The following is a 13,172-nucleotide window of genomic DNA, read 5'->3' on the forward strand; positions in this document are numbered from 1 at the left end:
GGAGCAGCTGAGGGAGCTGGGGTTGTTTAGCCTGGAGAGGAGAATGCTCAGGGGTGACCTGATCACTCTCTTCAAATACCTGTAGAAAGCTGTGGCATGGGGAGGATTGGTCTCTTCCCCTACACAACCAGCAACAGAACAAGAGGACACAATCTTAAGCTTCATCAGAGGAAGTTTAAGTTGGACATTAGGAGGAATTTCTTCAGAAAAAAATGTAATTAGGCATTGGAATGGGCTGCCCAGGCAGGTGGTGAAGTCACCAGACTTGGAGGTGTTTAAGGAAAGACTGTAAGTGGCACTCAGTGCCACAGTCTGGCTGACATGGCGGCGTTCAGTCAAAGGTTGGACTCAATGATCCCAGAGAGCTTTTCCAACCTCATGGATTCGGTGATTCTGTGACAAGGACCTCAACCCTCACAGAAGGGATCTTGTCTCCTTCCCTGGAGAAGAATGAGCAGACAAGGGAGGCTGCAGCTGATCACCTTTGATGGCCTCTCATGGCCACCACTGCCCTCCCTTATGGTGGCCCTAGTTTATTTGCAGTGTGAGCTAATAAAAACACTTCATTCCCCAAATGAGAGGGAGCATCATTTTGGCACTGGACAATCCTGTCATGGACAGTCAGAAAGAATTGGAGCAGAGGATTGGGATGAAAGGGAAGGAGAGACCTGTTAACTCCCTCCCAAACTCCTTTCAGAGCCACAGCCCCAACTTCCCCTTAATGCTCTCCTGACAACTTCATTTTTGTCTTTCTTCCTGTCTCTCACCACTAATACCAAAATTAAATCTCTAAATGCTTCTGGGGTGACACATTTCCCAGTCTATTCCCAGGGGTGGTCTCTCTGGGTTTGCTCTTCAGCTCCTCAATTATTTATCTCTGCAAGGGAACAGGAAAACAAGCTCAGCGAAGCAAACTTCATGCCCTGTAGTGACACCATGAGTTATTAAAAAAAATATAATAAAAATTCCCCAGTGAGTCATTTAAGAGGCACTTAAGCAGCTCCAACCACAGAGACAATAGTCATGACTAACTGTTTACAGCCAGCATTGGCTGGGGAGGGCCAGGGGCAGGAAGGAATCCGGATTCCCTCATGGCATTTCTCAACAGGGATGTTTGGGGGGGAACCCTACTGGTGGACGGTAAATACTAAATGTCCTCATTTACAGTTTAAGGTAATTGCAAGCTCCCTGTAAGCCTCATATGTTCTGGGGTGGTGGAATGAGGTGATGCAGAGGATGTGGGGGATGTAAAGGATGTGGGAAGTTATAGAAACTGTGGTGGGATGAATGGGATGAAAGAATGCAGGAGCATTTGAGGGATGCAGAGCAATGTGGGGGGTGTGATAGAAGGTGAGGAATGTGGTCAGAGGTGAGGGATACAGAGCACACAGAGGAATACAATAGACACAGGGATTAAGAAGATAGAGGGGACTGGGAGGATGCAGGGCATGTAGAGAGATGTCCATCTACATGGGCAGATTGTGCCAGAGGGCTGCTGGGAACCCTAAGCCCCAGCACTCCCCTGCCCACCTGAGCCCCATTCCAGCTGTGATGCCAAATGGTCACAGGAGCAGCAGTGAAAGAGTCCCCTAAATACTCCCTCCCTTTGACAGTGAGTGTCCACTGCAGCCACTCGAGCACTGAACCCATGCTCAGGAGAGATCTCCTTGACCTCTCCACCTGCTGCCTTTCACATCATGGCCAATCCCCTCTGCTCCCTTAGCTGCAGGACCTGCTGGGGCACAAAGAGCAGTGTTTTCTTGCTCCTGGCACAAAGAGCAGCAGCGGCAATGCAGGAGATGGCTAAATGCTGTGCAGGGAGTGTGTACAGCCCGGCATGGGTGGGCTCCAGCAGAAAGAAACCGTAGGGGAACTGCTGGCCTTGGAGACATTAAGAGGAGCTTATCTTTAGCTCATCCCTTACTTTTAGCCCAAATCCAGAGCCCTCAGCAGCTAAAATGCCCATGCCTAAATTGTGACGTGCTTTGAAGCCAGGTTTATGTGCGCTGTCACGGGGGCAGTGTTGAAGCCTGTCTTGCTTCGAGGGATCCTGTGATCCAGCTTCCACTCACGAAGCCCAAGCAACCGGGTGAGTCCATGCAGACCCCTGCTGTCCCCTCTGCCCAGGAGCCAGCAGGCAGCACACGCTCACTTGGGCAGTGCTTAACCCCTCGCTCCGCTGCCCCGCAGCCCGGCACGGCCGACTCGCTGCTGTCCCTGCATGCCGCTGGCACACCGGGCTCTGCTTCAGCTTGAACGCCGGGAAAAGCAAAGGGCATAATTTTAGGAGAAGCGTGTGAAATGTGTTCTGGCAGATCAGCCGAAGAGCTCTCCAGCGCAAGGAAAGCATTAACATTTGCAAAAGGTCCTTGCAACAAAGCAATAAATTCCCAGCAGGCAAATCTAGATGTGGGGATGTATGAACCCAGGGACGGGATGGGTCCACTGGTTCGGGAATGATTCAGGAGTGTCCTGGGAAAGAAATGTTCCTGGGCAGGAATGTTACACTGCAGGGTTGAAATGGAGGCAGAGTGGGAGGGACCACTTGCTCCTGGCTGGGATTGACAGCACAGAGATGTACAAGGGGATGAATTTAGGCTTGGTTGGGACAGGATCTCCCCTGGGTCTGAGCTCCTTTTCTCCATCAGCCCCTCTCCCCCACATGATAGATTCACAGAGAAAGGATGGGAAAAAAACCCTGAAGCCTGCAGCCTGTGATTCATCCTTACTATATTTGCACATATTATTAGAAAGATGAAAATATAGCCAGAGCTGGAATTACAGATTTAGTAAGCAGGACTGCCTATTTCAGCATATACTGCTTCTCCCAATGACTGTAACTCTACAGGGGACCAATTTACACCCTCACTAGCATTAAGGCATTGCCCTACACAATCTACTTATATATCTGGGTGGATATATTCAGCAAGCAAGTCCTTCAGGGACAGCAGTGTTTGGGTTCTGGTGCTGCCCACTCAGCATGCTGTGCAACTGGCTGGTGCCCGTAAACTTCTGCCTCAACAGTCAGTCTCCTGCTAATGCTCACCCAGATTTTGGGGATATATCAGTCCATGAAACCCACAGGCAAGAGAGACTTGTTTACTTGCTGCTTTGCAAGCCTTCTCCATCCCTGACAGGGAATTTGGGATGAGTGAAGGGGGGGAAAGCCAGAGCTTGCCAGCTCTTTGCTGTAACTCACCCCAAGCCCCCATCTTTTTATGAACAAATTATTAGCAATCCCCACAAGTTTGAACCCATGCCTGGCCCATACCTGAGCCTTGTCCCCATGCCTGGCCAGTGGGCTTTGTGCCCATCAGGTAGGGAAGGTGGCTGATACCTCCCTGTGACACCTCTCAGTGCTATTCCATGTGAGGAGATCTGGTGCCCTCTGTGAGCAGCACTCTCCTGCATGGGTTCTTCTTCCTTGCTGAATTGTTAAATGCAGTCAAGTGGATGGGATATCTGCTGTAGTCCACTTGCTTGGTTTAAGACATTTTGGTTTGCTAATAAACCAGGTTGATTCAATATTTTTCTGCCTGCAAAAGATGTCTTTCAAGGTTTAATAAAGCAGCAGGCAGCTGTGTGACCTGAAGAAGACCAAATAAAATACCAGGTACCAGTTGTGGTTGCTCATCTCCAGAATCTTGCTAGCAAAAAGACTGTGTACTGAGCCCACTCCAAGTGCAAAAGCTCTCAGGTGTGCCAGTGTGGAGGAGCCAGGAAGGCAGCACTGGATCCCTGCTGCCAACCCAGAAAATTGTGTGTGTTTTCTCATGAGGTGGCAATGCCATGTCTGGAGGAGCTCACACCAGGGAGGTGAGGAGGACTCCAGGATCTGTCTGCTCTGGCTGCAGTGGGACATAGTTCCACAGGGATGTGACCCCAACAGGGTGAGCAGTGCAGTGACACAGATATTTCGGCAGCAGTGCAGTGACCTGCATGGCTGAGATCTGCAGGGAAGATGTTCTTGTGTGATATTTTCCTCCTTTTGCTGGAAGTAAGGGAGAACCTCTGCTTTTGGGGTTTTTCTTGTTTATTTGCTTGGTTTTTTCCTGATTCCTTCAGCCCCAAGAAAGGAAAGGGAGCTTGCCAGGGAGCTGACTCTTGGGACGGTGTGTGACAGGATGCTCTGAGCAGAGGAGACCCCACTGTGGTTGTGTTTGCTGTGAGACACACTGGAAACTCCACTTTTGGGATTGCAAAACACTGTGTGACCCCAGCCACTCACCAGAGAGGTGATGGCACCCCTATTTCTGTCCCTGGCCTCCCAGTGAACATGTGGGAGGTATTTTTATCCTCCTGCCAGCTCCCTTAGTCACCGGTGCTTGCTTTAAATGGGTCAACAGGGAATAAAGATGCAGCAGCCCTTGCTGCCTTGCTGTCTGTCTTGGAGCACATTTACTGGCAGCACTGACCCTCCCTTTGCACTCCATCCTGGCCAAGTGTTTTTGGAGACCCAGGAGAGAACTCCCTGGCCCAGGCAGTGTCAGCTGCAATTAACTCCTCATTAAAAACCAGTGGTGAGGCAGCCCCACTGCGTGCCAGGACAACAAGGGCTGTCTCCTGGGACAGCAGAGAAGCAAGTGGCTGCCCTGATGGTGGCAGAGGCAGTGTGTTGGGGTGGACAGATGCACAGGGGAAAGGGGCAGCAGGAAAACTGCGTTCATCTCACATGCCCCAGATGCATGGGTCCAGGGTGGCAGGGATGGCTTTGGGGCTTTGTGGGGAGGTATGGCCCCTCTGAGCCATTTTGGGAAGGAGATGAGGTTCACTAGGAAACTCCATAAGGTTTGATCTGCTGCCAGCAAGGTCATGGAGCAGATGTAACACAGGATGACATCATTGGACAGCAGTGACCCCAGAACCACGGTGATCTGCCTGGACAGTGCCAGCCACTACCGTGACTCCCAGTGCTCACTGCCTCACACATCTGTGCCTCGTGATTACTGTGCCAGCACCATGGCTCACAAACTCCCATTTGGTGACCATCCTGGGAACTGTAGCAAAACTTGAAGGGTTTAGAACCAGGGCTCTGCCTGAGCACTCCCCTGGGTCCAGCCCCACTGCGCTGGTGCAGCCCAGCTGATTCTGTGAGCAGTGATCCCTCTTCCAGCAGTAATGCTAGCTGGTCACCATTTAAACCATTTTAAATGGTTTGTTCCTGAAGGGTGACTACAGAACTTCACATCTGCTTCCACACAGCATTTCAAGGGTGAGATTTCCACTGCAGTTGCCTTTGTGGCCAACTCCCGGTTTAGAGGGGACAGTGCTCGACTTCAAAACGACCTCAAGAGATGAGCATGGGGTGAGTGCAGCACCCAGGGAGATTTGGGCCTAATCCTTGTGACATCTTATACCCAGAGAGAGAGAAAAACAGCAGGAGACAAGCTGGGTGCAGAGAGGAGGGGGGCAGAGGGAGCAATGGCTGACAGAACCAGGCAGTCGCCTCCATCACATTTAAGGGAGTTAGTTTTCCTCCTGTCTCCTCAGATCTGTCCTCCTGCTGCACTTGCACAGAGCCACGCAGCTTGGCTGCCCAGGGGAAGAGGCGAAGGGAGGGGGACCTGCTTTTTGGGAGATGTCCCAGAGAGGAGCCACAGCTCCAGGCACACTGTGCAGAAGGGATTGCTCACCCTGGTGTGAGCCAGATGGAGGGTGAGGGGCTGGCAGACTGCCTGGGATGCCCAGCACATACAGGGGTGGGTGCCAGCATCCCGTCTCTCCCACTCCGGGAGGAAAGAATCTTTGCTGCAGGAGGAGACTGCGAAGCCCTCCCGGAATACCAGCAGCTCTCTCAGGGGGCTCTGGCACAGTGTTACCCTCAGGCATCTCAGGGCAGGAGCCAGGCCTACAGAAAGCCAAAAACTAGCATAAAAATTGTAAGAGTAGAACAGAAAGAAGGGGAAAAGTGAAGATTTGGAACTTTTCTTATTTCATCTCAGGCTCCTGAGCCTCTAGGCTACACTCATTTTACCTTTTCAAGTCTTTTCTCTGTGAGAAAGGTGACTAGAATCCCACACCTTCCTGATGAAGGCAGAGCCCCACGGGCACTTTGGTGGGTGGGGAACCTGGCAGAGCCTTTGGAGCTCCAGCACCTTTGATTTCTAAAGCCACAAACCCTGCCTGGCAGGTCAGGGAGGGAAAGTAGCATGGGAGTGGCAGTGAGAGCAGCATGGCCTGCAGTGGCATCTGTCCCCTGAGGCAAAGCTGGTGCAACAGGGAAATGTCTCTGGCAATGATGTGGAAGATGGCAGAAGGGCCACTCAGGTGTTGCTAATTTTCAAGACTGAGCCTTTTTGTCTTAGCAATTCTGTTGCTCAGAAAGGCATGACATTTCCCTGCCACCACCAACATGGCCACTCCTTCTCCCACTGGTCCTGCTGCCTGATAAGGGCGGGCTGGTGGTGGCCACTGTCACCACACAGCCAGCAAGCTCCTGTTCAGAGCTGAAGGACAATCTGGAAATGTGAACTAAACATCTAAATGTGAGATCAATACTAAAACTTGCCCTGCCCCTCCAAAGAGCCATTTGGTATCTCTGATGCCATACTACCTTCACGCTGCGGGATGGTACAAGAGCCTCGCTTTTCTCCTTCTGAAGTGTTGGAAGTATTTTACCTAGAGCAGCTTTGAGCTGTCAGTCTTCCCCATGAAACAGGGGCTCCAGCCTTTACTCAAGAGGGACAAACTGTGGTAAGAGAGCTCCCATGTTTGCAAATCTTTATCACTCTGCATCCTTCATGCCTCAGAGGCCCAGGGTCTGGTCTCAGTCTCCTAGATGCCGAGGGAGCAGAAATTGGGAGATCTTCTGGCCATGCTGTGCTCAGTGACACATCTGTGCTAACATGGAATCCTGGGGGCAGGCTGGGAAGCAGCTCCCTAAGCCAGCTTGGTTTCTGCCTAGGGTGTGGTTCCTTCTTCCCATGCCCCAGGCAGGACCCTGGGGAAGGGGCCCTCTGGCCAAACTTTTCTCCCAGCTCCGATCTCAGAACATGGCTTCCCTTTTCCAGCAGTGCCAGGACCATCTACCCCATGCCTGCCAGCTGCTCCATCCTTAAAAAAGATGGTGGATGAGAGTTTTTGCACCTAATTTGGACATTGCCCAAGCCTGCTGGACTCTCCATGCTGCCATTGGTAGAGGAGAAATCCGCTGCTGGTGGATGCCAAGAGTTTATTTTTCTCCTCATATTTGCAATTACCTCCACTGGTTGTTACAAATATTGGCAAAAAAAAACCCAAAAAAACAAACCTTAAAAATGATCAGGGCAGCCACATCCCAGTATTTACCCCCTTGCTCCAGCAGCCACAACCCATCTCCAGCCAGGGTAAGGCCATCATCATTCTCTGACTGCAAAAGTCTGATAGTACGTCTTGAAACAGAGTATGAGGGGCAGAAAGCAAAGGATGAGGCCAAGAGCTACACCAGAGGGCAACCGCACAGCATGTCACAAGGGCTCTCGTGACAAGATGAATGTCCAGCAGTGAGAGCCCCAGTTGGAGGACATCAGGGACATCTGCCTCTGCAAGAACTATGAGACTGTGAACTGGTCCTCCAAGAGGAGTGATGAGTGAGGATTTGTACCTGGGAGGCTTGAACACAACTCTCCTCAGTTGGTCACACGCCTTCCCTGACCACAGTATCAGGCAACTCACAGGAGTTTTCACAGCCCCCTCCACCTGCATCCTGGAGCCGCATTCAGACAACTGCAGAAGTGAGAGCAGACCTGTCACATCCCCCCACCCTGATCCCTCTCTGCTGCTTTTGGCATGTTTTTAATGGTGCTTCTCTTGCTCCAGTCTGAGGCCTGTCTATAGCCACATACATCTCTCTGTCTGGACTTCAGTTTTTCTCCTGTTCTGCTTCATTTATTCCTATTCCCCTCACTGTATATTATCCCCCTTACCCTGTCCTTTGTGGAGCTGCAGGTAGTTACTGAGCCCCTCATCCAGCCTCAGCACTTTGCAAACCTCACACAGACCTTCAGAAATTATTCGTCGGGAGCTAATATCTTGCCTTTTTCCTTTCCCCTTCTTTTCCCCAAGATTTGCCATGGATCCTCCTGCATCTCTGGTCTTAGGAGTTTTCAGTATGCCTTGGTCCCTTGTTCTCCTTAGGGAAACTGGTGGGTGCACCCACTAACTGTCCTTGTATTAGTCTCAAAGCTATCCACTGATTTGCTCTTCCTGTGTGGAAAACACAGGACTTGTTTCACCTAAATCCCTGCTGCTGGTGGCATCTGTCCTGTCCTTGGGCTGGGATTTCGGAGGCAGAAGGAAAATGACATCTCTGGTAGGAGCACCAAGGTGACCCCTGATTGCTGCAGCGAGGCTGCTGCCGGCACGGCACGGGGACAGTTCCTATGTGGGAAAGTGGTACGCTTGATTTTTAGTCTCCCAAAAGACAGAGGCTTATTGCACAACAAAATGTCATCAGGGTAATGGTAGGAAACCTGAAGCAAATCCCTGCCACTAATAGGATTGGGCCATCTTCAGCAGGTCTCACTCGCAAAGGCAGATCATGCCAAAATGAAGCTGGCTCAAAAGCCCACAGGCTCCCGGTGGGCAAGGGAGCCCTGCTCACAGCCAGCCCTCTGATAGCAAAGCCCTCTCCTTCCTCTGTAATCCAGTGAAAAGAGACATCAAAGGGCAAGTACATCCATCCTGGGACACTCTTGGGAAGCCAAGGGCATAGAGAGCCTGCAGTTTGCTGCTATAGAGGGGAAGAGGCAGCTTGGCACATACCAGTGCCTGTGGAAGGGCAGGCAGAGGAAAGTGATGGTCCCAAAGGCAGCACGCTGCTCTGTGAAGAGGCGGTGCATGGGCATTGCACATCCACACCTCTGTGTTTTCTGTACCTTCTCACCCTTGTTCTCTTCTATCGGAAAAACAAAACTGATTCTCTGGGCCTTCCCTGCCCTTCCATTGTTTTAATTAAGGATATTTTGTGTCCCATTCTGCTCACAAGCCTTCCCTGGTATCTACTTAAAGCTCATCTTTCTCAGGACACGTCCCTTTTTCTCCCCTTAGCATCTCAAGAAAGTGCAGGAGCCCAGTGGACTGGGAGCCTTTTGTGGAGCCAGGTTATGCTGGAAAAGAGTTATCATGAGAGGAGGAGTGTGCTGAGCCCCTTCAAGTCTCTGCTGGAAGAGCCTATCCCCCCACACAGGGAAGAGATAGCAGAGGTGGAGATGGATGTGCTCCTGCTGCCAATGTTCCACCAGTCATCCTCTGTTTCCATGTCAAAATATTGGTCTTGTAGAAGCAAAGATTTCATCAACAGTCACACCCCGCCACAACCACATGCACAGTTACATCCACCTGGCCCAAACTTGTGCTGTGTGAGGGTCATGAGCCCCTTCACGTCTCCTGCTTCCAGGGGATGAGGAGATGAGGAGGGACAGCTGGTTTGCACAGAGGCATCCTGCCCTGCTGGCCATGCCGTGCTGCCCTGCGGGCTCTGAGCCGCCCGCAGCACCTGAGTGTACCTGGCAGCCGGCCGGTACCTGTGCCAGAGCCTGTGCTTGGCACGGCCGCCCTTCCCGAGGAGAGGCTCACGCCGCACGCTGCTCCCGGCCATATGGCCTCCTCCTGCAGACCCTGCCTCGGCTGCTGGAGCAGGCACCCTAAATCCCCTATCCCAGCAAACCCCAACAGCTCACTGCCACCACTACTTCAGGAGTGGGAAGCATGGGAGGGGAAACACTGGGTCCTTTTTGCTGCCACAGTCCGGTTTTTATTGCTCCACAGTTGGCTAAAGCAGCCTGGGGCTGGCTCCACTGCCTCCCATCCTCCCAGCAGCAGACCCTCTTCACACACAGCTGTTACACTGAGCCCTAAGGATGCCCTGCATTGCAATGGCTGCTCTCATCCTTTCTCTCTTAGGGTGTGTTTTGCCCTAAATGATTGTAGTTTGAATCAGTGCGCTGCATGAGGGGTGGTCAGGGGTGAGAGCAGAGGGGGTGGAGAGAGGGAGCATAGCCAGAGATGCCACTGCACTGCTGAGTAAGCTGAGCTGTGCATTACTGCTTCCAGGTATTTATATGGCTTTTTAATGCTTGAAAAACTGGTAGAAACTTACTTTGAAGAGGAAAGGAGAAAATACTCGGGCTCCACCCAGGACAGCAGCAGGGACCTGCCACACAAGCCCAGTGTAGAAGGAGGTTTGAGGCTGGGGTGCTCCTGCTCAGCCTGTAGGCACCAGTGAGGGGACAGTTTTGGGTCAACGTCCCACTGACTTCACTGAAGCTCAGATGACTGTAAACGGGCTGCAAAGACTCTGCCATCCCAAACACAACCTCCAGACTGTGCCAGCAAAACCCCTGGGCTAGCGAGCTGATGGGTACCAAGTGTCTGCAAAGGGGAAGCATTTACCAGCATTGCCTCCCAATTTAATCCTAAATGCAAAGTCCATATGCAGACAGCCTGGGGGTCTGGGGGTCACAGCTGATGCTCATGGACCTTTGTGCTGTATGTGGAGGCTGCCCTCTAACACTGGCAGCTGAGGGAGCTCGAGATTCCAGCCCAGATCCTGCTTGCCCATACTGCGACATAAATTAAAAATAAGCCTTTGCTTTGAGCTGATTTTCTCCTCATTCCTCTGGATGTCATTTGGATTCGAATCCAGTCGTTGTTTGGGAAGCTGAAAGCTGGAAGCAAATCTCAACTTTTGAATGTTTGCAGTTATGATGGTAATGGTAAAGCACATATGCTTCTGTATTCTCTATAAGCCGTTATGAGGCACAGTTGTTCTTTAACAGCCCTTTTACAGCCAGAGCATCAAGCACAGGCAGGAGAATAAAACCCTTGTGCACATTGTGTTGGAAATAGGGTGGATGGTGGTTGCTCTGGGCTCAGCCACCTCATCTCTGTACCTCCCTCAGTGCATTTAACTTTCCCCTGCTTTAGTTTTCCAATGCCAGCAATCCAAGACCTGCTTTGGTTTCCCTAATCCATTGAGTCTATGATAATGTGAGGAGAGGAGTAGCATCTTATTGCACACTAGCCCAGCACTTGACCCCAGGGATCCCTAATCACAATCCAGGGGTTACTTGTCCCACTCCTAGACAATGAGTCTGAGAAAACACAAAACTTACAAACAGGATGCTGATGGCCAAAGAAATTTCCCTCACAGAGACAAAGGCAAGGGGAGACTCTTCCCTAGCTCTAGCCCTGGCTGGAACAGAACCAGCATCAGTAGCTCAAGTTTCAGAGAGAAGCAAATTTCTCTGTGTATACTGGGGAATGGTGGGAAGTGTGGGGGGAAGCACACGCCCCAGGTACCCCCAGGGATAGTGGCAGGAGCTCTGCCTCTCCTCTGCCTCCAGGCAGGGGACAGTGTCACAGCGCATGCTGGAAGCTCTTCCTGACAGCCTTCCTTCGCCTTCAGTTCTTCCTAGATGATGATGTCGGGTGTTAGCTGCTGATTTGCAAACAGCAAAACCCACTCTAGCAGCACTCCTCAGCACACGAACATGAGGTGCTGGAGCCCTCCTATTGCAGCACAGCCCTTCGAGATGGGGCATTCATCCCACAGCAGCATCCTTTCCCTCATTCACCCCTTGGCCCTGCATCCAGCTCAGTCTTGCATAGGTAAAAATCACTTTTTCGGGAAGGGAAAGTGTCTCTGATTCCCTGGGTAGCAGGGAGGGGGACCTGGCTGGGTAGCTTTGGGGCTCCAAACACCGACTGCCAGCTTTTCTCAGGAGTTGACTGCACCCCAAATCCTCCCACACTGAGGGAGGCTCCCCGGGCTTTACTTCACACTGATGATGGTGATGGCTCCCTCCTCCTCCTGTTCCTCGGGCAAGAGCTTGGCAGCTCTGCTAGGCTTGCACCCCCATGATCAGCGGGGATCTGGGTCTGTCGGGCTCTCTGGCTGTGACAGAGAGGATCTTCTCCAGATCACTGTGCCCTGCCAGAAACAATCTGTTTACAGTGTCAGTGCTCGGCGCATCCCTCCCCGCTCGGTGTTGAGCGGCCCGAATATCCTATTTCTGCAGGCGCAGAGACACCCTTCTGTAGTCCGGGTGGCATTGTCACTACAGGGAATATTTCTGTGACATCCTCCAAGGCTGGTGGTCAAAGACTAACGGAGCTCTTCTCCCAAATCCCCTTCCCTAGAATTGTCAGTGGATGTTGCAAGCATGTTATTTGCTTTTTCTCCGGAGGTCCCTGCTGACCTGAATTTTCCTGCGGGTCCTGCCGCTGCTTCCCAGTGATGTGAGAGTGTAGGTGCCGAGCTACAGGATTTCCCTCTCACAACCCCCTCCCTTTGGGGATGCAGCCAGAGGCTGGGTCACTTATTTGACAAAGATGAGCTGACGGCTCAGCGGGGCTGCGAGCTGCAGCCCCTGGTGCCAGCACTGCACGGAGCCAGCCCCGGCCGGCCCTGCGCGCCGGGGACGTGCCGGGCGGACGCTCCTCCGAACCGTGCCCTTGGCTTTGGTTTCCTTTTGGGCTGATGCACGCAGATAACGCCTGCGAGCGGCTCTTCCTCCCTCCTTCTCGCTCCCAGAGACCCTTTAAATCGGCTGCTTCACACTCAGTAAACACCCTCCCCCTGCCTTAAAACCGTTCCCGCTTTCCCAGGTCATGCCAGGCAACCATTTTCCATCAAACTCCCCGATTTTGGCCAGTTTTTCGCTCTGCCTGTTAACAGTCTGTTAAACTCTCCGGGCCCCCGGGGCGACTGTGCTCGCACACACGTCGGGAGCGATCAGCCGGTGCCTGGGAAACGATTGCTGGCGTTACCTGGGCAGCCGCAAACTTTGCTTGTGCAGATTCTCTCAAGGCCAATGCTGCTTTCGGCTATTAGTGGTAACGACCCCCATGTCTGCAACTTCCAGACGATGGGGCCTTTCATCAGAGAGCCCTCCGAGATGCAGGGAAAGTGTGCCTTTTCCGCCTCACTAGATTTTTATATCTTTCAGGAAGCTCTGGAGGCTACAAGCTACCTTACCTAATGGATCTCTATTAGGTTGAGGCACTTGGGACCGATGGACACGTCCCGGGCTCCAGCTGCTCTCCTCATCCATGCTTTCAATGTCTTTGACTTTTGCCAGACTCCAGATGGGAAGCAACCGGGGGCCTGGAGGGCTCAGGCTTGGTGAATAGGGAAAGGATATTTTATCCTCTAAATCCATCCCCCAGAAAAACACACGAGTGCTTCACCC

Source organism: Taeniopygia guttata, chromosome 1A (assembly GCF_048771995.1).
Source record: "Taeniopygia guttata chromosome 1A, bTaeGut7.mat, whole genome shotgun sequence".
Lineage (NCBI taxonomy): Eukaryota > Metazoa > Chordata > Aves > Passeriformes > Estrildidae > Taeniopygia > Taeniopygia guttata.